Genomic DNA, 26998 nt, shown 5'->3' with positions numbered 1-26998 from the left:
TGGCTAAACTAGCTGGGATGCCACTCTGCAAATGCCCAGTGGTGAGGTGTCTCCCTTTTAAAAATTTATTTTTGCTTTGCTCTGTTTCCTGTTTTGTTTTTCTTAGCAGAAAGAGGAATAAGTCATTTTGAGTCTCAAGTGGGTTCCCTGGGCCAGTCTCGTCTGAGACATCCCACTGTTTTTTAGGGGGTTATTGGGTTATGAAGAAGGGTTTTGTTACTATTTAGGCAATGTCTGCTCTTGAAAGAACAGCTGTCACAGAAAATTAGTGAGATGTTTTTAATATGAGGTTTTATTAAATCGAGCAAGCATTACATGTGCAGGGGCAGACCGGGGAAATGCATCTCTGCCAACTTTCACAGACTTCTAGATCCATCAAGTTTATGACCAAGGAGGGACATTAGATCATCCTGTCTCATCTCCTGAATATAGGCCTTAAATTTCATCCTTTTACCTGTGCGTTGCGCCCTGCCATGTGGATTCAGCAAGAGCATGTCTTCCAGGAAAGCATCCCATCTTGAAGAAATCAGGCGGCTGAGAATCCACCGCTTCCCTCAGCGGTTCGTCTGGTTAATCACCCTCACTGTTTATTTCCACTTGTAATTTGTCTGACTCTCAGCTATTAATTCTTGTTCTGCCTTTCACCACCAGGCTAAAGAGTCCTTTAGGACCCAGATTTTGCTCCTTGTGAAGAGGCTTACGCGATGTAATCAAACCAGCTCTCGGTCTTCATTTTTTGATAAGCTAAGCGAAAATTATTGAGCTCATGAAGCCTCTTGCTGCTTCAGCCTCTGAATCATTTCTCAGCGTGTTTTCCTCACAATCATTCAGTAACGCACCATTCTTTTAAAAATATGGGACACAAAAACTCTGCCCAGACTTCCCTTCCCTTATCCATCTTGTTGGTGGAGAAATCACCGAGGAGAGCTCATCTTCCTCAGAAATGTCTGCATTCATAGATCATGCTCAATTTTTCCCTTTCACAGCTTTGTGATGGGATGCATCATCAGGTAACTTGGCCCCTTTGGACCTTAAATCTTTGGTGGAGTGGCTGGTTTTGGGAGATGTGTCCCCGCTTTGTGGGGAGTGGTGTAGGAGCTGGGCAAAAAGACCCATTATTTGTATGAGCTCAGATTACCAAGAGCTCCAGCTTGCTCCTTGTGCTGCCTTGTTCTTGTTGCAATTTGTACTTCTTCCAGGCTTTTAAGTTATCTGAGCTTTTCATTTTATTTTTTAATGCTGTGGGAAAAGGTGGATTTGCCAAACCTGGTTTATTTATCTCTGAGTTATCAAAAGAGTGGAAAGGTGGGGAGAGACTGGTCTTGATTCACGTGGGCTGGTGAAAATCCAGGAGAAGGTGGGCAAGAAGATGATGCTGCTGCTGAGCTAGAGCTGCTGGGACAGCCCCTACCTGAGCAGAAAAATTTGCTTAATGCCACTGGAAATGCTCATTCCCCTGTCGTGCCCCCCGAGGCAGCCGGATCAGGTAGGGGCTCCAGAACTTCTCCACGGACAGATGCAAACCAGCTCGGCGGCTGGGTGCTCCCAGCAGGCAAGGTGTGTGCTGATGGCCCAGCTGCCGTTCGCTGGCCTGATGGTCCGTTTGTTTCCCCCCCGGCACCACAGAGTTTAGTCACCAGAGCTTGCACAAACCCATCAGAAATGGCTTTTCAGCAGCTGAAAATTCCTATTTTTTTCCCTTAGGAAAGTTCTGCAGGCTTACCCGTGCTGAGGACCTGCTCCTGTGCTTGGGAAGGGTTACAACAGGATAGATTAAATTCATTAGTCTGCTTGGACCAAACGATGGTTTAATGGCTAAATCTGTACGTTGTGCTTGCACTGGAGGGTGACTTGGCCAAGTGCAACGTGTGTGTCAGGGTCTGGTTTTTGCGTGAGCCCGCAGTGTGGCCAGGGAAGGTGCTGAGCCCTAGGCACGTGTTCCCAGGTCTCCACATCCAGCTCGGAGAGGGGGAAAGGAGCAGGCAGCAGGAGACAATGGTGGCCAAACAGAGGAGCTCTGTGCCGGGTCTGATAACCCGGGCAGGTTCACGCGGCCAGGTGGTTTCTCTGTCTATTAAAAGAGAGGGGAAACCAGACATTAGACGTGGTCAGCCCTGTGGTGCAGACACCTAAACAGAGCGAACGTGCAGCGGTGTTTCCATGACCCCAAAAATACCAGTCCAGCTCTCCCAGCTGCCCAGTTCGGAAGTGCCAGTCGTCCCTCCAGCATGACTCCGAGGCATGCTCTCACTTTGCATTTTGTGGTTTATTTACTGTCTGGGTGCTACTGTTGAGCTGGGAAAATATTCCAGGGCTGGCTGAACCGCGTACTCGGAAAGAGAAGGCCACACCGGCTCTGTCTGTATTTTTATGGATCTCCAGCTATGGGATAGGGTCAACCTCAGGAGTTAATGCAAGCGGTGAAGCTAAGTGTCTGCGTTGATGAAGCGCACTGATGCAGCAGTGATTCCTATCAGGACGTTGAGAATGGAAGGGGAGAACCTGAAGCCTCTTTCTTTGCTTGATAGAGAGGTGATAATGCAGTGGAGACTTGTCCTGTGCCTGACAGCATACACGTGCAGAGGGTCTCCTTTGGTTCCTTTGATGGAACAGCACCATTAATTGCATTTTATGCCCCTGTAAGTAAAACTGAAACCCAGCTAAGCAGCCTGGCTTCTATGTTCCTCAGTTTAAGTGCTAAATGAAATGCCCTGCTTAGGAGCTTGGCTCTGAATTGCAATATCATGGGCTAATTGTAAGTATGAAGGTGCAAAGACAGCATGAACAGATGCAACCTCTGGAACAAAAGTGCATAAACTTCTGATTTCCCTGGTTATGCTTTTTCCAGCAAGGTTTTCTCTGGGTCAGCCCTGCTGTTGTTGTCTTTGCCCAAATACCTTTGGCCCCTCTCACCAGTGCCCGAGGAGACTGCAGACAGCCCTTTGCTTCCAAAGCCCTCTGCTTTGTCCTCCCTTGCAGCTGCTAGAGCATCCCGTGGCCATGAACTCATCTGGCAATGCATCTTGTGCCCTTACGGTGTGGGTCTCCGGATTGTCCCCTGCCTGTCGCAGCTCAGCGCAAGTCCGTGAGTTAAGCAATGGCCCCAAGTCCTGCTCACAAACCCAGGGAATATTAAGATGCCCCAACATTCTCCCAGTTGTTTGTTTTTTAGGAAAACAAACCTCTCAAAGGCATGTTAAAATAAGGTATTACTGTGGCCGCAAAGTCCAGGCTGTAAAGGCTGGGAAACCCCAAGATGAACTGTGGTTGTGTTGCTTTGATTTTACTCTTTTTGGTGTGTAAATGATGCTCCTGTCTTAAATGACGTGGTCACAGGCGCGGTAGTGTCGCTGCACTTTGTGGATCAAAGGGATGGTGTTCACTTCATGAGCAGCTCTTTAATAACCGGTTTTCTTTTTGTTGACCAACAGCAGCTGTGGGTCGCTGGTTTTAGGCCACTGTTTGGTCCCAGCTCCGTCCACCTGGGGCTCCACAAGCAACCCTGACCCATAGAGATTGCCCGAATTTTCACAAACTTCTCAGCGCTGGGAACCAGCAGTATTTTCCAGAGGGGAAAAGGAGGTGCAGTTGGCACCCCAGCATGTGCCTGAAGTGGGTGATCATGGATGTGACCCCAAGTTCAGGGCATTTGCTGGACCTGCTGCTTCTGTGGGCAGCCCAGTCCCACTTCACCCTGGCCATGCAGGGGTGAGCTCAAGGCATTAGGGAACATGCTAGGCCACTTCTGCTTGTGCTGAGGTTGCCAAACCCTCTGTGTACCCTCTGAAGCTTTGTGCCGGGATTTCAGGGATGCTCCAGCACCCAGGAGGGAGTTGCACCGGGGCAGTCGGCAATGGGTGGGCAGCATTGCTCCCAAAGGCACCCTTGGGGATGCTCCTGCTCCATCCCTGTAGATGCAGCAAGAGGACAGATGTCCCAACACCCCTCTGGCTGGCAGAAGCGGGATGCCTGCAGGTCCTCCTAGAGCAGCGCTTGCACTTTACCTAGTCAATAAGATGTGCATGGAAATTTTTCACAGCAGACCTCGATGGTTGTGGGGCCACTCACCCCTGTGTTTATGCTGCGAACCAGCGCTGATAAAACCTCATCGTGCTTCAGTGCTACGGGGATGCTTGGGCACTGCTGGCATCGTTGGGAAGCTGTTTGTTAGCTCGGTGCTCGTGGTCTTGCCCAGCACAGCAGCCCCGTTCAGGCTCTTTCCTCCTCTCCCACCACCTGCTTCCCTACCTGGGGCTGTGGTCAGGCGCGTGGGGCCGTGTTTACCCGCTCGCAGCTGAGCACACAAGCCCTGACGAGCTGACACCCAGTATAGCTCGGCTCGTTCCTAGATACTTGCTTTGTGTGTGGTCGTCTCGGATGCAGGAGATGCTGGCCATTCCTCATCGGTCCTATGGCCAGGTTGAAAAGGAGACGATGCAACCAGTGGGCTGGTGTCCCTGGGGCACCCCTGCGCCGAGATCGGGATCTCCCCAAAGACCAGGGCTGCTTTGCCTTCAATCGTTTTGCTCAGCCCACCCCCTGCTCTCTCCTCTGTCCCCTCTGTGAAGGGACTTTGTCCTCTGCAGCTTCTCCTCTCCTTGTGCACCTGCTTCCTCACGGCAGAGCCGTCCAGCTGCGGGGCTTCAGGCTCAGGGAAGGCTGTGCCAAAACCACCACCCTCTGCCTTCCAGCCTCGCTTCAAAGGTTTGTAATCAGCTGAACTCCCAGCCGGAGGGGCTGGGGTTGGCAGGGAGCACAGCTCTCCTTGTACGTCCTTAAACTTTGAGCTCTTTGCCAGGGTTAATTTTCTTCTTTCTCCCCCCCCTCGCCGCTTTTCTTTTCCCTCTTGAGGGAGAGGTTGCAAGTGCCATGCTTGGTGTGGCTGCAAGGAATAAATCCCTCTACCCTCTCCTGGAGCTTGGGGTCCCAATCTAGCAAAGCGCTTGCTCATGTGCTTGGATTTAAGTGCATGAAAAGGCTGTGCTGGATCTGGTCTCTCTTGTGTGCCAGCACCTTCCTTGGACTCAGCTTCCCACCTCCTGCACCTGGATGCGCTGGGTGGATGTGTCTGTGTGTCCGGATTGAGTTCGGGGGTTGGCAGGAGCCGGAGCTCTCTGCTGGGTCCCACATGCCCTCGATGCAGAGCAGGGAGGAGATAACACTGCTCCCGGCAGAAATCCCGGGTGGGCTGTGACGGCGATGGTCACTGCAGTGTATTTGCAGCAGGACGATGCATGGTGGGAGCTGTGCAGGCAACTTTCTGCACGCTTGTTCGGTTACGTAGGCTGTGATCGCTCTGGGTGTCTTGGTGAACAGCCAGGTCAGTCTCCCTTGAACGGGTGGCCCCTGCCCTCTTCTTCCCAAAAAGCTGTTTGGCGGGGGTTGAGCAGCAACTCGGTGCAATGGCTGAGCAGTACGTGGGGTCTGGAGGGCATACCTGCACTCAGCAGCAGGCGTCATGCGCTGATACACCCTGAGGCAGAGACTAAAAGGGGATTTCAGTCTGTTAAATGTCTGTTTTGGGAGTGCTTGTCCCAGGCTGGTGCGTCACGGTGGCTGGCGCTTTGGGGCGATGGGGCAGGTTGGGGTCTGCAGGGAGAGGAGCCTGATCCTGGCTCAAGACGTAGCCCCATCCCGTCTCTGTGGTCCAGGTGGATGGGAGAGGACAGACCGCCGTGCTGCTGCTGAGAGCTATGAGCTCGTTTCATGCTTCACCAGCGCAGCCTGTGGTTGCATGAACTTTCCTTTGCTGGTTGTGCGTTTGCACGTGGGTCTGCTCGGCAGTTCGGTGCGGGCGGCAGCGTAGCCGTGCCGGGGGCTGTGTCCTGGCGCACCTCGCACGCACACACGACAGGTTTGCTGGGATATACAGGCACTCTTGTACCTGCCACGCTCAATGTTTTGGGGTGAGGCCTTCCCCAGGTACCGATGTGATGGAGGCGGGGGTACTTTTATGATGCCTCTCTGCGTGACGCTTTTTGGCGCCGGTGCAAATCTGAGCGCAAGGGACCGAGGGCTGCCCAGCACGATTGCACGTGTGGCTGAGGGTGCGTGTTAGTAGCCGAGGCTGCTATTGAGAACACACACGTGCACGTGCCGGCGTGAGGCTGAACACGCTTGTGCACGCCTCGCAGGGCGTGTTGCGTGTGTCTGTCGAGCGTGTGTGGCTCTCTGGGGAGTTTCTGAATGGGACGGGGGGTACGTGCACCCTAATCCTGATCCTACCCATCCCAGACCTGTTGCAGCTGGACTCCGGTGCTGGACATCGGACTCCGACACAGCCCTTGGCTGTGCTCCCTTGCTGCCCTCTGCAGGCAACCACCCCTCGTCCATCCCGCAACAGCCAAGAAACAGCCTTGGCCTGGTTCGCCACACTTTCCCCCCTCCCAAGTACCCCAAAATAACCATGCTCCGTTGCAAACGCAGCTGGAGTTTGAGGGCTGCTGGACGCCGGAGGAGCTGCCGTGCTCGTTCGGGGTGGCCGGAGCCAGCTGTGCCGAAGGGCACCCGCAGCCTCCCCCGGCACGGCACGGCACGGCCAGCTCTCCGATGGCTTTGGCTGTAGCCGCTGCCGGAGGAACGCGTAGGATGGAGAAATGTGAGTCAGCCCCAGGAGCCTCGGATGCGAGCGGCCGCGCAGAGGTGCTTGGCAGACGCTCCCGGAGCGGGGTTACGCGCGCGGCTGGGGGAGCGTGGAGGGATGCGGGCTCGCGGGTGTATCCACCCAGCTGCAAAGATGCCCTCCGATGGGGAGAGCTCGTGGAGAACACAGCTGTCGCTGTAATTATCACTGTTTTCTTTCTAAAACTGCAGGCAATTCAGAGGGGTGCTTTGGGAAGCTGCTTTTTGCGTGCACAGACTGGATGTCTGTACTATGGCTGGACCTGAAGCTTTCTTTTTTCTCCCCCCCCCCTGCCCTTTCCCTGCTGGGTAAATCAAGGTTGCAGCCTGTTTGCAGGAGCTGCCTCCTGCTCCCACGCCGCAGGCCTGAAGGTGGTATGAACCACCCTCAGTCTCTCTTCACGGTCTCTTCTGGCCCAGGATCGAGAGCTGGGAATCGGGCTGATCCAGAATATGTAGCCGTCAATCTGATCCTGACCCAGGTTGGGATGAGGATGTCTGTAAGTCTGTCTCTAACCTGAAGCAGCAGTGCGTTGGTAACCTGGACCTGTAGTACCAGGATATTTATTAGCGCTGGCTCCAGAAGCTGTGATCTGATGGGATCCAGAGGAGCCCCAAACAAAACTCCTTGGGCAGATTGGGTTCTGCATGCACTGAGGAAATCAAAACATAAAAAAGGAGGAAGAACTTGAAACCACCCTGGTTCTGCAACACTTCATTTTTCAGTTTCTGGGCAGGATTTATATTTGGCATCTAATTAATCTCAAAACACACAAAAATCACACAGTTTTGCAATTCCACAGTGCCTTTTACCTGGGAATTTTGAAACACCTTGTTAGGAAAAAACAGGCTTTGCAATTATCTGAAGTGTCCAGATGGAAAAATTGAGCTAGGCTGTGTGATTTCGCCAAGGCTACCCAGACAGTCAGTGGCAGAGGTGCGAATGAGGTGGTAAAGGCACTTTCCTGTTCACAGAAAATCCAAGTTAAAGGAAAAGTGCACGACAGGATCACTGCTGAGCTTTCCGGGAGCAAGCCCAGCGCCAGCCCTGTTACCCAGAGCCTGTACTCAGCCTGACACTCCATAACTGTTGCAAAATTATACAGCAGCTGAGTAATATGATAGTGGGTTAATTTGTGGTTGCAAATGGAGCTTGGGAGCCCTGACTGATGGTACCTTACTCTGACCACCAGACCCCGCAGCCCTTTATAATGAGAACATAATCTTGCACACTACCTGGGAGCTGAAAACAGTTTTGGTCTCCAGCAGGACGAGAAGGTCCCAGGCTTGGGGGGCTCCACCTTCCAGGACCTGGAGTTCAGCATTTGTTACTGGGGTTATATGCACCAGATTTTCATATGTATGGTGCTTTTTTGTGGCTGAGTATCAAAGCTCTGCTCGGCGGGACATGGACCGTGCTCTGTAGTAGTTTGCACTGGCAATGTGGGAGGTGGCAGGATTGCAGCCTGCCTCAGCTTCATGGCAAAGAGGCTAAACAGGAGGAGCAGATGGGTCAGAAGAAGGAGAAGGAGGATGGTGAATTTGTTTGCTATTCATTCACAGACCAAGAACAGCAGAGAATATCTGGGTTTTAGACCATGCCTTAAAAAATGGAGTTAATGGGATGAGGGAAGCAGCCAGATTCTGTTGCATATTGGGTCAAGGCGACAAAAAAAAACAGGGGAAAGGACATCCTTATGGTTAGAGGGCTAGGGGATGTGGTTCAGTTCCCTGCCTTATATTCCTGTGTATGCTGCCCTTGGTTTGGGGCAAGGGGCAGACTGCATACTTGGGCACGCGTGGTTGTATTTGAGCTTCCAAGCTGGTGGTTGAGGAAATCCACACCTCCACGCTTCTCCACGCTCTGCAAGTGCCTGTTTTCAGCTGTTAGCTTTGTTTCAAGTCACCCCTTCCCTGAATCATCTTGCAGTTACATTTGAGGCTTTGCAATGTTCAGGCTGATGCCCGAGACTGGTGCTGTGAACGGCTGCCTCTGCATGAGGGGTATTAGAGCCCTGCTCTGTCTGATGATGACCCTGTGAAGCTGAGCACCTAGGTACTGTAGTGAGATGCCATAGATGGGGAAGAAAATAAGGACCACCCCCCCCAAATTAATAAAACCTCCACCTATCAAAGAGAGGATAAAGGCTGCAGAAAGGAGGGACAGCACGAGAAAGGATCTCACGGTGGCTGAAACGCTGGATCTGAAACGGTGGATCTGGGATGAAGTATGGGCTTGGCATGAGAGGCAGAGAAGGGAGCAGATGTGGTGAGAATCCTGCAGGCAATGCCTGCCCCGTGGCTTACTGGTACCTTAGCACAGGTAAGAGGTCATTTGAGCTCTGGCAGCAGCTAAAGGGAGCGCCAATTGGAACCAGATGTCAGGAAGTGCGAGGCACCACAAACGTGTGGAAGGGCCTCCCAGCCATGGCGGCGGAGCCCCTAACACTGGGGTCATTCACGAAGCAATTAGTTGGCATCCTGCGGTTTTGGCCTGTTAAAAACGGGAATCAACCTTCAGGAGCTAAGTGGGGCTGCAAGGAGCTTTTCCAGCGTGATGGGAAGTGCTGGCACGGAGAATTAGAGTGAGCTCTGGACGGTAGGTGACGGGAGGTGGGATGAATGGACCTGCCGTTGACCGTGGAAAGACTCCTGTTGAGTTCAGAGGGCTTTGCCTCAGGCTGAGTGCCACAGCTTTGGAAAAAAAAAAATGGAAAAGAGAGGCCAGGACCTCTACCTTTCATTCAGCTTTCCTGCCGGTACATCCATTAGAGCTTCTATGAGTCGTGTCTTCTGCGTTTTTTCTTGGGGAGCTGTTGTCTGTTGAACGGTCGATGCAATAAGCCTAAGGTCATGGTGGGTCCATAGGTGCTTCAAGTCTTTAAAACAGGTTTGGCAGACTTGGTTAAGCATATGCTGTAAATCATCTGAAAGTTATGGTTGAAGCAGGAATATCTGGGTGAGATTTTCTTGCTTGGCTTTTGTAGGAGGTCAGACTGTTTGAATATATGCAGTTCTTCATGCTCCTATGATCGTGGTAATGCAGCTTGTTTTTTCCCCTTTGTTGCCACACGTTCCTCCAATTTCCATCAGCTTCTTTGCACGCTATGGAGAGCCTGTGAGGATGTGTTGTAAAAAGACTTTCCTATTTACTCTCATGCATAAACCTTAAAGTAAGATGAGAAAAAAACAGTTCTGAGGCTGGAAATTCTGGCTTGTGTTTCTTCTTTTTTTTTTTTTTTTTTTCCCCCCAGGTTTCCTTTCTTTTCCACTATTTCTGCTCTATAGAAAGCCCCCCAAAATCTCAGCAGACCTCTTACGCTAGACCAGTTTTGCAAGCTCAAGATGGTCAAATGTTTTTCTGCTTTTCTGGCTGCATACATACTGCATCCCTCGGACTTAACTTGAGGTTTTTCATACCCTTGATTTACTGCAGCAGGAGAAAGGCTGAGATACAAAGTCATCCTGTGTTGGCTGTGGAGAAGCATTTATGCAGGTGAGTATTTGGAGAGCCACCAGCTCCAGCTGCTGAGCGCTCACCAGTAGGCAGATGCTGCTGTGGATCAGGAGAAAGATGTCCCAGCCCCTGCTTGCTGAGGTCTGAGAGCTGCTACATTAAGTCTCTATCAGGCTGTTTCAGGGTCCACAAGGTCAATGGATGCTGCTCTACCGAGCTCATTAAGCTAGAGGATACACCCGCGGGGAGACGGTCTTCAATTGAGTCACGATTTATTAGTGTGGTTATGGAAGCCTATTCTCTCAGGAGCCATAATGCTGAGTAATATTACATGAAGAGACGGTGGTATATTGTACATCACGGGACGCCAGCTAATGGAGCAGACAGAGCCCGGATTAGTCCGTTATAAGTATCCTCGTATGAGGAGGCTCTTTCTCAGGGCAAGTGTCCCTGAGGCTTGACGTGAGGAAGGTGTGTAAGATTTGCCACTGTGGCTGGTGTCTGCAAGGTGAATATTTAAAGCCAGACCAGACCTTTTACACACCCCTGGAGTGTGTCACACCTCGGGAGGTGATGTTCCCCCTCCACTGGCTGTTGGGACCGGCTGGCTGAGCGGGTCGGACTAACACCTCGCTCCAAGATGTTTGGAGGGAGGCGAGAGGATTCCCAGCCGAGGGGATACGTTACGCTGCTTATTGCATTTGCCCTCCTGGGAGGCAGAGCTTTAATTGCTCTCCCAGCATCTTTCCTTCCCCTAGTGCAGGAGATGATTGCAAGCTTTCTACCGTTACATTGCGTGCTTGGAGCTGGAGGTCCCAAGCGATAGCACAGAGCTCTGAGTTTCCTCTGCTTTGCTGTTTGTGCAGCCAGGCCAGCACACTGAAAATGAGAGCAAAACACTACTGCTCAGGACTGTAATGGGGTACTCCTGTCTCTGGTACTTCTCTTGGGTGCGAGAGGCAACGCAAAGGGCATGGGATGCTGTAGCACCTTGCCCAGTGTCAAAGAGAGAGAGAGAAATGTTCACACAGGCTAAAAAAAGAGCAGATTCACTCAGATTTTCCAAAATGCTGCAGGCTGCTTGAGGGTACATGGGCAGGAGTTGGAGTGGTGGGCTTGGGGGTGATACCTGGAGCAGGGCGACACACTTTACTGCCCTCTGCTTCTTCCAAACCTCACCAAGTGAAAAAGTCCGAGGGGCTATGGCTTTATAACCGCTCACTTAACGGGATCGGAATGACTTACTAACTGTTCCTATCTGAACAAAAATAACACCAAAACATTCTCTTTTCTCCCTCCCCTCCCAGGCCTCATGACTTTAAAAGGATTTGTGACAAGCCATGAGCCTTGAGAAAATAAACCATGATGAATTCCCATCCACAGAGACAATTCTGAAGGTATGTGTCCCCTCCTCCCTGCTCACTGGAAAACCACAGTCTTGGCCAGGACTGGAAGAAGAGCCATTCATTCAAGCCTGATTTCCCAAATCGTATGACAAGAAATGGTCTTAGTCACTCTTAAATGAACTCTGTGGGGATTCTGCTTCCCCTCGTGTGCCAGGTTAGCTGTGCAGAGCGCGCGGGCTGGCCAGTGTCCTCAGCACACGTGATGGCAGGGCAGCACATTGGGGCAAGCACGTAACCAAGGGATGGCTGGGAAGAGGATAGCCTAATCAGTGGGCTAAGCACCCTCTGGAAATACCCGGCTCTTCCTAACTGTTCTACTGTGGTTAGCTTGGGAGAGGCACTTTAAAGCAGAAGACACTGCCTTACCTTTTTTTCTAAACAGCTAGTTGATTTTGAGGGCCACCCTTCATGTTTGCAAAAGGATGTTTTTTGGGGGAGCTGGCATGGTGTTTGGATTTCAGTGAGGGCAGGTAGGGCGCAGAGCTTGCCCTGTTTGCTGCTTGCCCCTCCAGAGGTGATCTGCACAAATGTCACTGACTTGGTGGTCAAGAGTGTGCTAACCAACATGGGCGATAACGTTGGTTTCTGCCCCAAGCAGCTTCCAGCTATCAGGGAGCAAAGCAAACATCCATCCGTGGCCTTAAATCAGAGACTTGACCCTGGTCTAGGCCCAGAAGAGAAGTCATTTCTGCTCAATTCCTTGATGTACGTGATTTTTCTTGCCTGTGCTGGCTCAGCTGGTGCTTTGTGGGGAGCAGAGCCGTGGCTCCAGCCGCTTCCTGCCCACCAGAGTGGGAGGAGGAGCACTGGGTGCTTAGAAGCTACTGGTTTCCCTTGCACTGGTCCCCACAAGACATGACTTTGCTCCTCTGAATGCACACATGAGAGGATTTACACTGGAATCTGCTGCTGGGAGGGATGAGGTTAGCACAGGGCAGTCTATGTGCTACGTAAAGCTCTGTGGGATGCCTGTAAAATATTGTGGTTTGAGCTGGTCAGAAGAAGGACAAGGTTTTGCATGCAGAAATTAGAAAGGTTGTTTTCTCTCTGTGCACCAGAAGTCATCTGTTTGTTTGGTTTTGTTGAAAACATTGGCAGAGATGTGCAAAAAAATGTTCGTATCGATGGTGTGGTGTTTTGTATTTTGTCATCAGGGTTTGTAATTGTTAAGTTTGCGCTGATTTTCTTTCATTCTCCTTTTGCACTTCGGAGTTTTATTTGGACCTTGGTGAAAAACTGAAAGCAGAAATAGATTTCTTTGAGTAATCACATTCTTGGGGAAAGGTAGAGGGGAAAGACTGTTTTCAGTTCTTTCCTCAGTTAAAAATTATCCCTAATTCCAAGTTATACTAATAAAATTCTGGTGTTACCTCATACAGGTGAGCAAAATGGTTACTGATTCCCAACACCTCTTTCTGCAACAGACTCGGCAAATTTTCCTGCCCTTTCAGTTGGAGCTGCCTCACCTTCATTTGCCTAAGTGGTCTCATAGTCTGCACATATTTTATGAGCAGGACCAGACACAGGTCTTTTCCTGCAGTTTTGTGTATGCACATAGCAAACTTTGCATAAGGAGGCCCTGTGCTACCCTAGCAAGGCTAACCAGGGTGGGCAGGGAGGGGGAAGGACCGTGCAGGCGTGAAGTTCACTGGGAAATTCTCTTGCAATGGGTGGGGAGTGATGACACATCAAAAGAGATGGGGAGAAGCAAACCCTGTGATATCAAACACATGGCAAGAAGAACCACCTACTGTTTAATGAGAGAATTAGGACACATGAATGTTTTTTCTCAGGCTACTTCAATCTGTTTCTAATCCTGGCCTAGGGAAGAGTGGATGAGAAGCAGGAGGCCAATATATATATATATATATATTTTAATGTATCTCATCTTTAGTAAGTGTGTATGTGTGTATTTATATTTACCGTAATTGCTCACAAAGACATGTTTGACACTGTTATTTCTGGTGTTCCTTGGCAGCAAGAGGCTTTTTACCACCAACCTATTGATACCACATGGTGGGTAAGAGCACCTCCTATTCTCCCTCCCCTCTTTGCTCCAGACTGAAAAGCACTGGGTTGTCTCTGCTTAGCAGAAAAAAAGAAAAAAAAAAAGAGAGAAGCCAAGTTATCAGTTCAGCTCCAGAGCCCTCCCTGTTTTTCCTGAAATGTGGGTCCCTTGTTCCAGCAAGGGTACGTGTGCATACGTGCTTGCTATAAAACATTCCCATGGCAGAGCTTTCACAGCGCTCTATTTATTTTGCTGGGTTCTCACTCAGGTCAACCACGGTACTCTGAAGCATGGTGGTTTGGACTTGGAGATGGATCATGTGGTCTCCATTATTGGAGATCACTGCTTAAAAGCCAGCCTTGCCAAGATAGACCAGAGGCTCTCATTATCTGACAGCTTTGCCCAAAGTCAGACGAACTTGGAGCTTTCTGGGAGAAGGGTCTTCCTGGTCAATGTAGATAATGCAGAAGTGCCTGTAGGATAGAGGATGAAAAAGACAATAGTTCCTCACTCCTCCAGTGGTGAAAAAGTTCTATACTTTGACGGGGAGTTTTGCTTACGCAGATTGTCCACTCACAAGTCCTTGTTTCTCTTCGGGAGTCACTATAAATAAAGAGAATTTGTGTTTGTGGGAGCTGGTACCCCCTTGGAGGGGCTTGTAGAGGCAAGACTATTTCATCATGTATTAAGTAGATTTACACAATCTATTTTTCTTCACTCAGGACTCTGTTGTGAGAAACACTGCTGATCCAGAGCTCTGCTTTGGAAGATGAAATCTTGTCTGTGAGATACAGCTAAGAGCACTGCTGGAAGACGGTTGCAGAAGACTTTCTTGGAGAAATGTACTGAATTTGTCAATGAAACCAAAATGCTGAGCTGGGTCGGGCTGAGATCCCTTCAGAGAAGATCCAGTAGACATCTGCCTGGGGACTGGAAACCAGCGTGCAAAGTGACGCTTGGGCTGCTGCTGCTCATTGGCCTCATGGTGAGCAAGATTTTGGGTGAACAGGTGAAGTGATGCAACAGCAGCATCTTGGGGTGAGGGAGGAATATTTCTCACTGATGGCTGGGAGGGCAATCAGATGGGTTAGGGCCAAAGATAGTGTAAGGATGGCACAAGATAGACCTGAGTTTCCTACTTTAATATATATACATGAATATCTATCTATCTATCTCTCCTTTTCCCAAAGCAGGCACATTCTTTTCTGCAACCTGTATCGCAAAGTGCTGGTGACTGAACCTTTCAGGGGGTCTTGTGGGATGTCTGGCACTCCTCTGGCTGGAGAAGGGAGACAAGGTAGGTTGACCTGGGGTAACTGTTTGTTACAAAGGACCTGGATATGCTAAGATAGTCCTAAAGCTGCTGTTTTCTGTCATAAATTCTGCAAAGATCCCCTCAGATAATTTGTTCTTACACAAAGTGATTAATCTCCTGCAAAGATGACCTGCTTTTTGGAAATGGCATTCGCTCTCCATTGATGTCAGTTGTCCAGCCTGCTCTGCCTCCGGCCTTTTAAACACCTAAATGCGGGTGGGATGAATCCTACTCTTACTATCTTAATCCTTTTTAATTAGATTGAGCTTTCAAGGTCTTCCAGCACAGCTTTTCCCTTGCTCTCATAATTTCTGTGGCTTTGTCCTTAGCTCTATCCAGCTTTTAAACACCTTTTCTAGAATATGTATTGCAAACTGTACACAGTATTTCAGTATCTGTCTTGTCTGTGGTTTCTGCAGAGAAACTCCTCCTTTCTCCTATTCACCATCACCTTTTAAGAAAATCAAGTTGACTTTCTTGCCCATTCTAACATTCAAGTCCTTCTCAAAAAATCACAGTCCTTCAGGTCACAGTTCTCTGCTCTATGGGTACGGTGGATGCTCCTTGACATCTGCAAGTAACATTGTATTTTGCTACCTAAAATATATATATTTGAGCTGAAGCATGCCAGCAGCTTGATAGTCCTGATGGAGCTGAGTGCCCTGCCCTCCCCATTACTTATCGCTTTGCCAGCTTCTGTGACCTAAACAGCTTACGTCAGCTGCAAGTAATATATTTACTTTCATGAAAGCTGATGACAATGTTGACTACCTCTGGGCAAGGCAGTAGATCCTGACAACCATCAGTGATACTTTCTCACTGAATAATACCTCCCAGCTTCTGCAAGCTAGCTCGTCCCAATCTATTGAATGTATGTTTTATTTCTATAGCGTAGCAGAAACTTTTCAAACAGAAGGTTGTGCAATGTTAAGTCATGCACCACATGAAAGTTTGTATTATGCCTGTAAGAGACTCTTTGATGAACAGAACTCGTAATTTTGTCAGAAAATGAGATCAGGCCTATTTCCCATGAAAAATGTTGACTGACATTTGTTGCAAATGTAATTATTTTGTAAGGTGGAGCGGTGTCACCTGGCCTAATTTTAACCAAATAACAGTTTGCTGTCTGATCCAAACTAGCTGCCAAGGTTCGTTCTGCAGTCAACGGAGCGAGATCAGCCCTCCAGCAGCTGAATCATCTAATCTATGTTAGACATCTGTCTTACAGTAGGATGATTGCTGTTTGGAAGTGCCTGCCTGTCTCCATTGACTGAAGAAAAGGAGCAAGGATTAATTTTGAGCTAGCATGTGTATAGCTACTTGAGTGAAATCACTTCTGTTAAAATATTGGCACAGTCTTACCATGCCTTTCTCCAAATGTTGGGAAATGCATTGTTCCCCTTCAGGACTCTTATGACTCATAGTCTAGGGAGTTTCAGGTAAGTCATAGGATGAATCCTCAACACACAAGTCCAAGATCCCCTCCCTGCCCCTTCTCTTTATCCAGAAAGATGGTTAAGCTTTGGCTAAGATGTTAATGGGGCAGCATTTGCTAGACTACTCCCTGTTTGCCAACTAGCCACAGGCTTTGATCCTTGAGCTCTGTGCATCATCCCAGCTGGAAATGAAAGTCTTGGGTTTCCCCCAGCAAATGCCTTGGAAGCAAGTGGTAAATTCGAGAGAAAGTTGCATGGGGTGAGGATGGAAATGCACATGTGATGCCTTGACCCTGCCCTGGGGGAAGAGGGCATGGCCAGGCTGGGCTGGATGGTCAGAGCTGGTGTAAGCGCTCCTGTGAGTTGTACCAATGTAGGACAGTTGCTGAGCACAGGAGCGGAGGGCCTTTTTGTCAGCAGAGCTGGGCCAGGAAACATTTACCTGCTGCAGGCTCTTAAAGATGGGCTAGATGTGGTCTCTGGGCACCGAGGTCTCATTCCAGGTGTGCGGGAATCGGAGATTAATCTATGCTTGGGTAAATGAGATGATAGCTCATTAACAGCTCATGCCAGGCAGCTATGCACTGTCTCACAGTGTCATAGTGCTCTTTGAAGGCTCCAGCTGGGATAAGGAGGGGACCCGTTGCTTCATACACCCAATGATTCCGCAGAAATGGAAGCAGAAGAGATGAGCAGAAGGTGGCCGAAGGGGAGGGGAAGGAGATGGAGAGGATTATTTCCCCCCAGTCAGGAAGGAAGCAATGCTTGTCCATGCAGCATCATGTAGTGATGCCTCAAGCCAACTCTTGGTGAGATCAGTATCACCCATGGTAGCACAGCGTTTGCCCCAGTGAGGAGTGCCAGGATTACAGCCCATGCTTCCAGGACCTGCAGGATCGGGGTGACAGTCGTATCACACGGTGTATCAGTTACTGGAGCATTTACCAGCTCACAAAAAACATGCACAAGGAAGGGAAAGCGGGGTGGTGGGTTTTGTCAATGAAAACATATGCATCTAAAGTTGCTTTTTAATCCTGGTTATCCCTGGATTCCTCCATTTTCAGTGTGCATCACTCCAAGGAGACCAGAGTAGTGCTGGAAGTGCACAGATGTACAGCTGCAACTATGAAGTGCTGAAACCAGCCAAAGATTTAGAAGCTATTAATTACAAATAAAACAAATGAGCACATTTCATGACCTCCTAATTTGTAAGTGGAGAGAGAAAAGCAAAACAAATCAAATTGTTGTTTGCAGCAAATTGTTTACTTTGCTCTAATAATAAATACGACTAAAAAGAAATGCCAATCCTCTGCCAAGGCAAAAAATGTGTGTGTCTGCATTTAAGTGTAATTCTTCTCCTGTGAAGCACTTTAAATGAGTGAAGGTGAAGAATTACAAAAATCTCATGTTTCATCCTTTAAGCTCTTTGTTCATTTTTGCATTTCATGGATTCTGTGGAGGACAGACTAGATTGCTGTAATGTGGTTAATCATCAATTAGTGTCAACTGGAGCAATTTTGTTGTCTTTGATAGACAGGTTCCTTTTTGGGAATCAGTTTCTCTTCTAAGAAGAACAATTCTTGTTATTGATTAAGGGAAGTGGAAACATCTTTTTAGTTGTATTGATTTTAACTTCTTTTCTCACCTAGCATGCAGATCAGCTTCTGCAGCTGCAGTGCTAGGCAGCAAAAAGGACACATGTTAAGACATTTGTGAACAAGAGAGATATAGCTGGGTACAGCAGTATTCCCTTCTTTCCATCCCAACAAGTCCTGCACTGCAATGTGGAGCTGGAAAGTCACCAGATGTGCTGTGCTTTGAGGACCTGTAGTCAGGCGGAGTTTCTACTCCGTCTTTCTTCAGTGTCCAGGACTAGCTCTCAAACATTTTAGTGTTTCAGATATTTGCATTCCAGTCACAGTCCCTTGTGGGAACAGCAGAGCCATCCTAAGCACGGAGGAAATGTGGATTCGGAACCATATCCAGGCTTAGTAACTTAAGTCTTCCTCTCTAATGGGCTGAATTGAGATCTCTGATCTGAGAGGTCCCAAAAGGCTTCAGCTGGAGCCCATGTGTCCGGTACAAGGCATTTCGAGATAGATGAAGGCCAGCTGGATAAGGTCCAGGGGAGAGCAGCAAGAATGATCAGAGGTCCAGAAAACATGACCTCCAAGGAAGGACTGAAAGAGTTGCGATTGTTTTGTCTAGAGGAGAGATGACTGCATTGAGATGTGCTGGGATACTGCAAGTATGTAAAAGGGTACTGTGGAAAAAGAGAGGAACCTGCTCCCTGAGTCCACTGCGGGAGAACAGACAACACGTTTTCATCTAAATCGGGAGCAAGACCTTTGGGTTGGACAGGAGGAGAGGGTTTGCAAGGGTGAAGTTAGTTATGTTCAGCAAGTGTCTTTTGGTAGAACTGATCCCATGAGGGAGAAGAACAGACTAGATGACCTGGCAAAATCTCTTCTAGTTCTGCTTTTTTGTGGGTATTTGAAGTTGTTCGGATTCTGATCCTGATTTTGCTTCTCTGGTGCGTGCCCTCATAGATCCAAACATAGGATGTAACTTCTGGTTTGAAAACCCAAAAGAGATGATCAGAAATGGTCAGGTGAAGGAATCCAATGCAGGGCATATGCTGTCCTGTGCAGAGCAAGAAGAATAAATTTCTATGGGTTACCTGGGAGTCTACATGGCTGGAAGGTACACCCACAGGTATGTCTGTGTACGTCAAGGAGAAAAAAGTAGGAGATGAGAAAATACACTCCCTGGTGAGTGCAAAGTCCTTCCCTCCATGCTTGTCATCACCACTCTTCTCAGTTTTGGGTGGATACGTTGCAGGGAGCTGGTGTTTGGAGATGTTTCTGAATCTAATGCCTAAAATACTCCTTTATTCAGCATTTGTTAGACTTCGTTTAGAGAATGTGTCCAGTTTCGGGGCTCTCCCTGTACAGGAAAGACATTCATAAGCTGGAGTGAGTTCAGCGGAGGCCACCAAGATGGCTGGCGGTTGGAGCACTTGCTGCGTAGGGAGAAGATGACATGATGGGGTTTGTTCATCCTTGGAGGTTTTCAAGATCAGACTGGATAAAGCCCTGAGCAACGTGGTCTGATCTCCTAGCTGATGCTGCTTAGAGCAAGAGGATGGAGTAGAGACCTCTGGAGGTCCCTTCCAACCTAGATTATTCCATGATTCTGTGATTCTAAAATTCACTGTCTGTATCTGTCAAACCCCAGTGCTACTACTGAGGCCAAAGATGCTCTCTAAGTGTCTCCTGCCAAGAGGCAACAAAAGCATCGCACCGCATTGCTGGTGCCAGTACCTCTGCCTTAATTATAACCACATTTTCATATTAATTTTTATGCAGATGACAGACATCTAAATGTCCTCAGATGTGTCTGTGAAACCACTGCTCTTCACCTCATGTGCTCTCAACCTTTTCTCCCTGTCTGTGTTGGCAGGAAGAAGACAGCCATGAGCTACAGTCTGGATTGCTCTCACCAGGAGGGATCATACAGAGATCCTCAAGCAAAAATGGACCAAACTGTGCTCGACTCACATCGGTGTGGTGCAAAAGGAAAAGATTATGAACTCGGGCACAATGCTGCTGTAATGTGGCTATTCACTTCTTGGATCCTACTTGTTACCTTCTCAAGGTACTTCATATTCCATGCTGAGTGCACCAGTCTGCATTAGCTCTATGTTCCCCTGCCTCTGTGCTGTCCTCCACGGTCTGGGCTGTTTAAGCCTTTGGAGCAGCTGAGGTTATTCCAGGTGAATAAGGAAAGATTAAGATTGTTGCTGCTGTTTAGCATCATGTTGGTGTGTTTCACTTTTTCTCCAGCTCCTTCTCAGTGGAGTTCTGGTTTTTGTTTGTTTGGTTGGTTGGTTTTTCTGGGGGGGAGGGTTGTTGGGTTTTTTTGTGTAGTTGGTTGGTTTTGTGTTTTTTTGGTTTTTTGTTTTGTTTTTATGAGATTAGAGATGTAACAGACCCTTGGCATGGATTTTTAGGTCATAAATAACTTTTATGGCCAGTTTGAAGCTCAGGCCAGTCCAACATGTGTGATAATCTGCTGTGTATTACAGATGTTAGAGCCTCCCTGATAATGAAGATCTATGGTGCTCTTTCCACAGTTTGTCAGGAATCTGGAAGAGGTGTGCATCCCAACTCTGGGCACAGCATGTTAAAGTCTTGTTAGTGTAAACTCCTAACAGTGTTCCCCAGACAAGGTGCCCACCTTTATATCTTGACTTTCCCTCACTTTCAAGTGCCTGGGAGAGAAGGAAGAACATGAGCAACTCTTCTTGCAGACTGTCACAGGGGACACACACACACGACTACTCCCAGCCATGAAGAGCAAACCTTAATGCCTAGTCCATGCCTGGATTTTCTCAGATTCGGACAAAGGGCCTGCCTGTGATCTCTGAGCACCTTCCCATGGTGCATGCGTGCTCAGCATCACATGATGTGCTTCTTGCAGGGAACACCCTGCCCGGATCTAGTCCATCTCTAGTCAAAGGATTATTCCCAAGAGACTGTGCTTTAGTCCATTTTTAAATGTCTTAAAGAGCAGGGTTTCCACCACAGTCCCTGGGGAGGATGTTCCACAATCCAGTAGGTTAGATCTCACTGTTAAGAATGTTTCCCCTGATATTCAGAGTTCATTTTCCATTTCTTAATCCCATCTTGTGATTCCTGGTTATTCCCCTGTTGGGCTAACCTAAACAATTCCTTCCCCTCCCCGACATTTATGCCTGTCAACAGACAGTTGTCCTCCTTTGCTGTCCTCCAGCCAAACTATACATATTTAGCTCCTTTAGTTTTTTTCCTCATAAGTCAATCCTTCCAGCCACTTAATCATCCGTGTTGTCCCACTTTGACTTCTTTCCAGCTTGAAGCATTCCAGTGCTGCTGAGGTGCCCAGAAGCAAATCAAGTCCCCAGTGACCTCAACCCAAGGAGGAGGTTGACAGAGAAAACCTTGTTTATGAGAAAATCCCTACAGTCATCTTTGTCACGGGACGGAAACAGGGTTTTGGTGTTACCCCTGAGACCTGGCTGGAGAAAAGCTGCCAACTTCATTCAAATATTCCATTGAATCCAGGCACTGGGAACAGCTGAGAAGTGATGTCCTGCTGCGTTATTTTCATTCATTTCATTGTAATCTACTGTGGCGGTGTTGGAAGGACACAAGGAGGAAGGGTTGGCCCAAGGAAAGGCAGCGATAAACGCACCAAAAAAGCTTGCTATCGAGTGCCACAGCCTGTCCATGCCGAGGTCATGTCATCACAGAGAAAAAGCCCAGAGTACCCCTTCCATTTCCCTTAGGACCCTTTTTCTGTCTAAACACAAAGGAAAGGAAGTTGCTTTCTGTTAGCCATCTGTCCTGAGCCAAGGCTGATGCTCACCTTGTTTTCTTTGGGTATTAATATGTGTTTGCTAATGGAGGCCAGAAAAAAACATTCTCCAATCTTTCTTTAAAAAGTAGGAAGAACTAGCTTAGGAAGCACAGGCTGGCAACATATGCAAGTGGTCCTGGGCCACTGCAAATCTTTTGTCTCCGTGTAGGGTAAATTAAGCATCAAGGAGTTAGGGGTGATTATCGCTCTGTGTAGCCTGGCTTGCTCCTTTCCAGAGCCCCTCAAACCCTTCATGCTCTTTCCAATGAAAAGAAAAGCAACTGGAAGCGGTGATTTAACCAGTGCTTACTGGAGCAGGGGTCAGGGCTCGTTTGAAGCTCTGGATTCCTCCCAGGACAGCAGTAATGTCTCAGTCTTAATTAGAGCCCAAGGTGCCATCGGGTTACGAGGAGATGCTGTGGTGATGAAGCTATTGCCTTTGCCTGTGGCACAATACTAAGCCCCAGACTGCTTATTCACATCCAAGATCCTCTGCCATGATTGAAATTCATTATAGTGTCGGCGTCTGTTATTTGTAGTAGAGCATTGTCTGCCGCCTTAGACAAGAGAGTGCCCCAGATGACGGAAGATTTAATGACACTGGGAGGAAAAAATGACTGTGCCATCAAAATAGACAAGTCAGGAGGAGGAAGGAATTTTTTTTTTTCTCATTTTAATGGTAAGGAACAGAAATGTTAGGCTAGAGAGGAAAGTGTACTCAGCTTCCTCTGCTGGGTCAGGTTTTCTCAGGAGCTCAGACCCAGGTGAAGCACTTTTGTAGTGCCGCAAGTTGTAGGGGTGCTTCAGATCTTGTCCAGAGACAAGGCTGTGCCTGAAGCCAAATTGCTTGAAATAACAGGTGATGATTTTAATGCACAATCATCCTTCCTGCACACCACTATGAGTGGACAGAGGCTTGAAGCATCGACAATCACTGATGTAGCTTAACGGCTAAACTGTATTTTTCTGCAGCAATCCTGTGCTTATTTCATACAATTACCAAGTAGTGAATGGCTTTAAATCATGGCAAGGTTACTGTAGCTGAAAGTGCTTTGTACCAAAACTGCAGATTACTGTAGGTCAACCCATCAGAAAATTCCTCTTCAGATTTAGAACACAACCTCTAATTTTGCTCCTCCAGCCTATTTTAAAAATAGGAAAACAACAGCCTCTTTTAAAAATAGGATAACAAACACTTCACTAAAAACATTAGGGTGGTTTTTTTTTTTTTTTTTTTTTCCTATTTTATTTTGCAGGCTGCATAGGCCCTGACTCAGCAAGGCATTTCTCCTTTGTGCATATCTTATGCCTGGTGTAGCCCATCCCATCTCTATTTTGATCTCCTCATGCCTCCAAGGAGTTGGCTCCTGGGTAAATACCAGTTAGTGGAAGCTTGGTCCTTGTGAAATGCTGAGCAAGCAGGATGAAAAAAGAGGAAAGCTTGGATGAAAATTAGCCACATAAGAGTGGGAAACACCTGAAATCCCCTTTCTAGTGAGGACATAACTGTGAAGCAGAAGGCAGAGTGATAACATCAGGTCCCTGTGGTAGATGATGCTGCCAGAAGAAAAAAGCCTTGGTGCTCATCCAGATGGGGACCCAATTTCACGTGCTGTATCCAAGCCTATGTTGTTCATCTCCCATCCACTGAAGTGGATCAGAAGTATTTGAACTCCCGTGGGACTTCTTGCTAATCTTGAAAGAGCAAGGAGTGTTAATGAATAAAAATGTGGGTTTTTTTTCTTTAGCTCATGCTAGGAAACTTTGCCTCTTTCTTGCACAGACACATCTGACCATACTGACCAACCTGTTTATTACTTGCAGGCAAGGTTATTGCATCCTCCTGTATTTGAAGTTGAATGTGATGATAAGGTACTTGTCTGAGTCTGGGCCCCCTTTGTGGAGGGGTAATGGAGGAGGGTAATGTCCACGCCATACAGACAAGGCTAGAGAAAGGATGAAATACTGATCTTGTTATCCAGCTACTCCAGCCAGTGACTGATGGCCAGAAAATGAAAGTTATCTTTCTTCTTTCCTGGGACCAAAGGGAAAACTGTCCCAGATGACACACCTCTTTCTCCCACTTTTTGTTGCCATTTATGGGGTCTTTGCAGAGTCTTTTTGCAGTGCCCAAAGTCAGTTTGGAGGCTTTGGTCAGGCATAAAGCGGCCATAAAGGAATTTTGGAGGTAGATGAGCTGTGAGGTTCAGGAAGTCCCTCTAGTAAGAGGCGTGTGGGTAAGGAACTATAAAAATGGACATTGATCAGTTCAAGGATGTGATTTGCTGTGGTAGTTATACAAGCAGAGGACTGGAGGCTGGGCAACTGTTCTGAGGCAACGTAGCTGTGTGACTTTGCTGGTCTTAGGTCTTCCTTAAACATCTGCTGCTGGCCACTTCTGCAGACAAGGTATGGGGTTAGCTGGACCTTTGGTCTAATCCTGATCATGGATTTGTAAAGGGACTCTGGCCCCAGTTATGCAGGAAAGCCCTGCCCATCCTGTTTTCCTGGAGTAAGATTCAAGCAATGTGTTTGTCTCTGGGCTCTGCGTTGAGAATGTGATACACTCTATGGGTGCACGTTAAGTGTTTTCTACATGCTTCATGGTATTGCTATTAACGCCCCTATCCCTCAGCGTTTATGGCAAGTCCTGTTACATACCATGTGCTTCCTAAACACTTCAGGAAATTTCTAGGACTCCAAGTGCCTCTTAATGCCCAGCTCAGATGACCAGTGTCCAGGACACTTGCTGCAGTGAATGGCGGGGTCTTCTCAACTATTCTTCATTCCTCCACTACGCTTTACACCTTGTTGAGGCAAAATGCACAAGAAAACATAGGCAATGTCACAAAATGCCTTCTAAGGGTCAGGGGTTGCTTTGTGTCCTGGGTTTGTATCATGGTGTTCAGCCTACTGAGGAATAAATAGGATTCAAATAGTAAATAATAATAAAAGCCACACTCCCGAAACATACGAGCCACTGACATTTAAAGTTTATTTACTGCTTTTACACTGCTTTAATCTCTCACCCCCCTTTCTCCTATGTTAAATGGCACTGTAAAAATAGTGTTTCGAGCTAAAAGCATGGGAAAGTCCAAAACCCTCTCTGCATTCCCACTAAAACACCAGCAGTTCCCACAAATTGGAGATTTCCCTCCCTCCTCCCCAACTTTTCCCTTTTTTATTTTTTGCACTGGATAGGAATTGTTAGATTCAGGGCGACCGTACAGGAATTGGGGTTGGAAAGGAAGGGAGTGGGGAAGGGGGGGAAGCAGGGTAAAGCAAATGGAAAAAAATACACCACAGTAGTAGCCACAGAATTCTTCTCTGCTCCAGCTTCTCCTTTGAACTGGATACGCCACCCCCCCTCTTTAATAAGGAACAAATTTTCAGTGCTCTATGGGAAAGTTTGAATGCAACATATTTCTGACAGGTCACTGTCAGTTCACACTAAAGAGTTCTTTGCTTTTTATTTTCTTGCCCCAAACCCTTTTCTTTCTTTTCTTTCTATCTTTCTTTCTCTCTTATTTTTTTTTTAGGAGGGAAGTGGTGCCTTCAATACACTGTCTCAGATGCTGACAGGCACATTGCTGTGGGTAGTGGCATGCAGGGCACTTGGGGTTAATGATGTCCTGCTGATGCCACTTGTTGGTCATGGGTGACAAGCAGTTGTCCCTTGCTCGGCCATGGCAGAGCTTTGCCACATCTCTGGCACACAGCGGGAGCCGAGGAGTTTGGATCTGGGCTCGACTCCTGCCTGGCCTCTGAGCTCCAACGCCAGCTCTGATGCAACTGGAAATTGCTCAGGCGACGTGTCGGGGGACAGGGTGAATTGCCCAGGGGCAAACCCCAGGAAGTCCCTGGATGTTCCTGGTCAGCTCAGTGCTAAATTTATTCTCCTGGCAAATTTGCATATAATAGCAAAGATTTGAGGAGGGGGAGAAGCAGGAATGTAATGTACAGACCTCAGCACAGCTGAGACAAAGAGAGCTGGAGGCTCCCTCATACTAACAGACCTTCCTCCCTGCTAATGGACCTGGACCTTCAGAGGTCTGAGATGCTTCTGCCCAACCCTCCTCGACAGAGACACAGCCACTGTGTTGAGCTGCATGTGCAGCTTCGGACACCCTGCTCATCTGGAGGCCCAACGCAGTGTGCTGAAGTAAAGCATTTCATTGACCTCGTTGGACAAAACTCTTGCTATTTGGCCAGTTTCCTCTACAGCCTGGCCGTGGGTGCTCAAGCCCTGATTCCGTGCCCAAACATAATGATAGTTTCCAGCCCTGGCTTGAGGCAGTACTTGCAATGCCCAGTGCTGGTTTTCTGGAGGACAAAAACTGGTGCAGACTGGTATAGCCGGGGCTGTTCTGGGAGCAGGCAGGGGAAACGCTTTTTAGGGGAAGCCAACAAAATAGGGCAGTCCTTTTTTCCCAGTCTGCTGTGAAGCTGTGGTGGCTACTGCTGCTGGGGGCTGGCTTGGGGCTGCTGGGTTGAAACAGGAGGTGCTCTCCTCCATTCCCCTTCCTCCTCCTCTCTTCAGCAGTGGCATTTAGTGGTTCTCCCAAGCTCTGTCTCCTCTCTCCCCCTTCTTTTTGTCCTTCCTCTTCTTGTAGGAGCAATCCGTAGGGTCTGTTTTACCCCAGTGCAGAAAAGCCTTGTGCCATCTCCACCCACCACGACCTGTGGTGGTTGAGATGATGCTCAGCTAAAGTCCCCTCGCATGCGGTGTCCTCCCCCCCAGCAGCACCTGTGCCCCAGCTTTGCTGGCTTCCCCCGGAGCAGACGAGGAGTTAATAATTAACAACAGCGATCAATAAGCTGCATTGCTGCTGCCGGGTGATGTCTAACACGGGTCGTCTCATGCAGCCTTTGGTTGCACCCCGGATTTTCAAATGACACTCGGAAGCTCGGCAGAGGGTGGGGGGCCTGCAGTGGAATAAGGCCCTTGAAGGGCAATTTTAGGCAAAGGTAATTGGCTTCATATGTCTCGCAGGCCACTTCTGAGATCTCAAAGCAAGGTCAAGTGTGCTTGAGGCAGAGACGAGAGGCTGTTCTTGCTCACATTCATTTCCCAGTAGTATGTCAACAGCTTGTTACACGGCCAGGGCTGACAACTGTTAAAGATTGGGATGGGTGACTCATCGCATTTGCTTTAGTATCCATTTTTATATAGTATCGTGGTGCAGTGGCTTGACTAATTGGCATAAATCTCCCCTGCTTCCCAGGAGTGGAACACATCAGCGCTGGGCCCAGGAGGAAAAACAGAAGAGCCTTTTAAAATGAGGTTTGGCCAGTGGTGTCCCATGAGAAGGACAACCTTCACATTTGGCTGTTCTTTGGGGTTTCTGCTCATCT

This window comes from Aquila chrysaetos, chromosome 1 (assembly GCF_900496995.4).
Source record: "Aquila chrysaetos chrysaetos chromosome 1, bAquChr1.4, whole genome shotgun sequence".
Taxonomy (NCBI): domain Eukaryota; kingdom Metazoa; phylum Chordata; class Aves; order Accipitriformes; family Accipitridae; genus Aquila; species Aquila chrysaetos.
The sequence above is the reverse complement of the archived record's forward strand: the minus strand, read 5'-3'. Positions refer to the sequence as shown.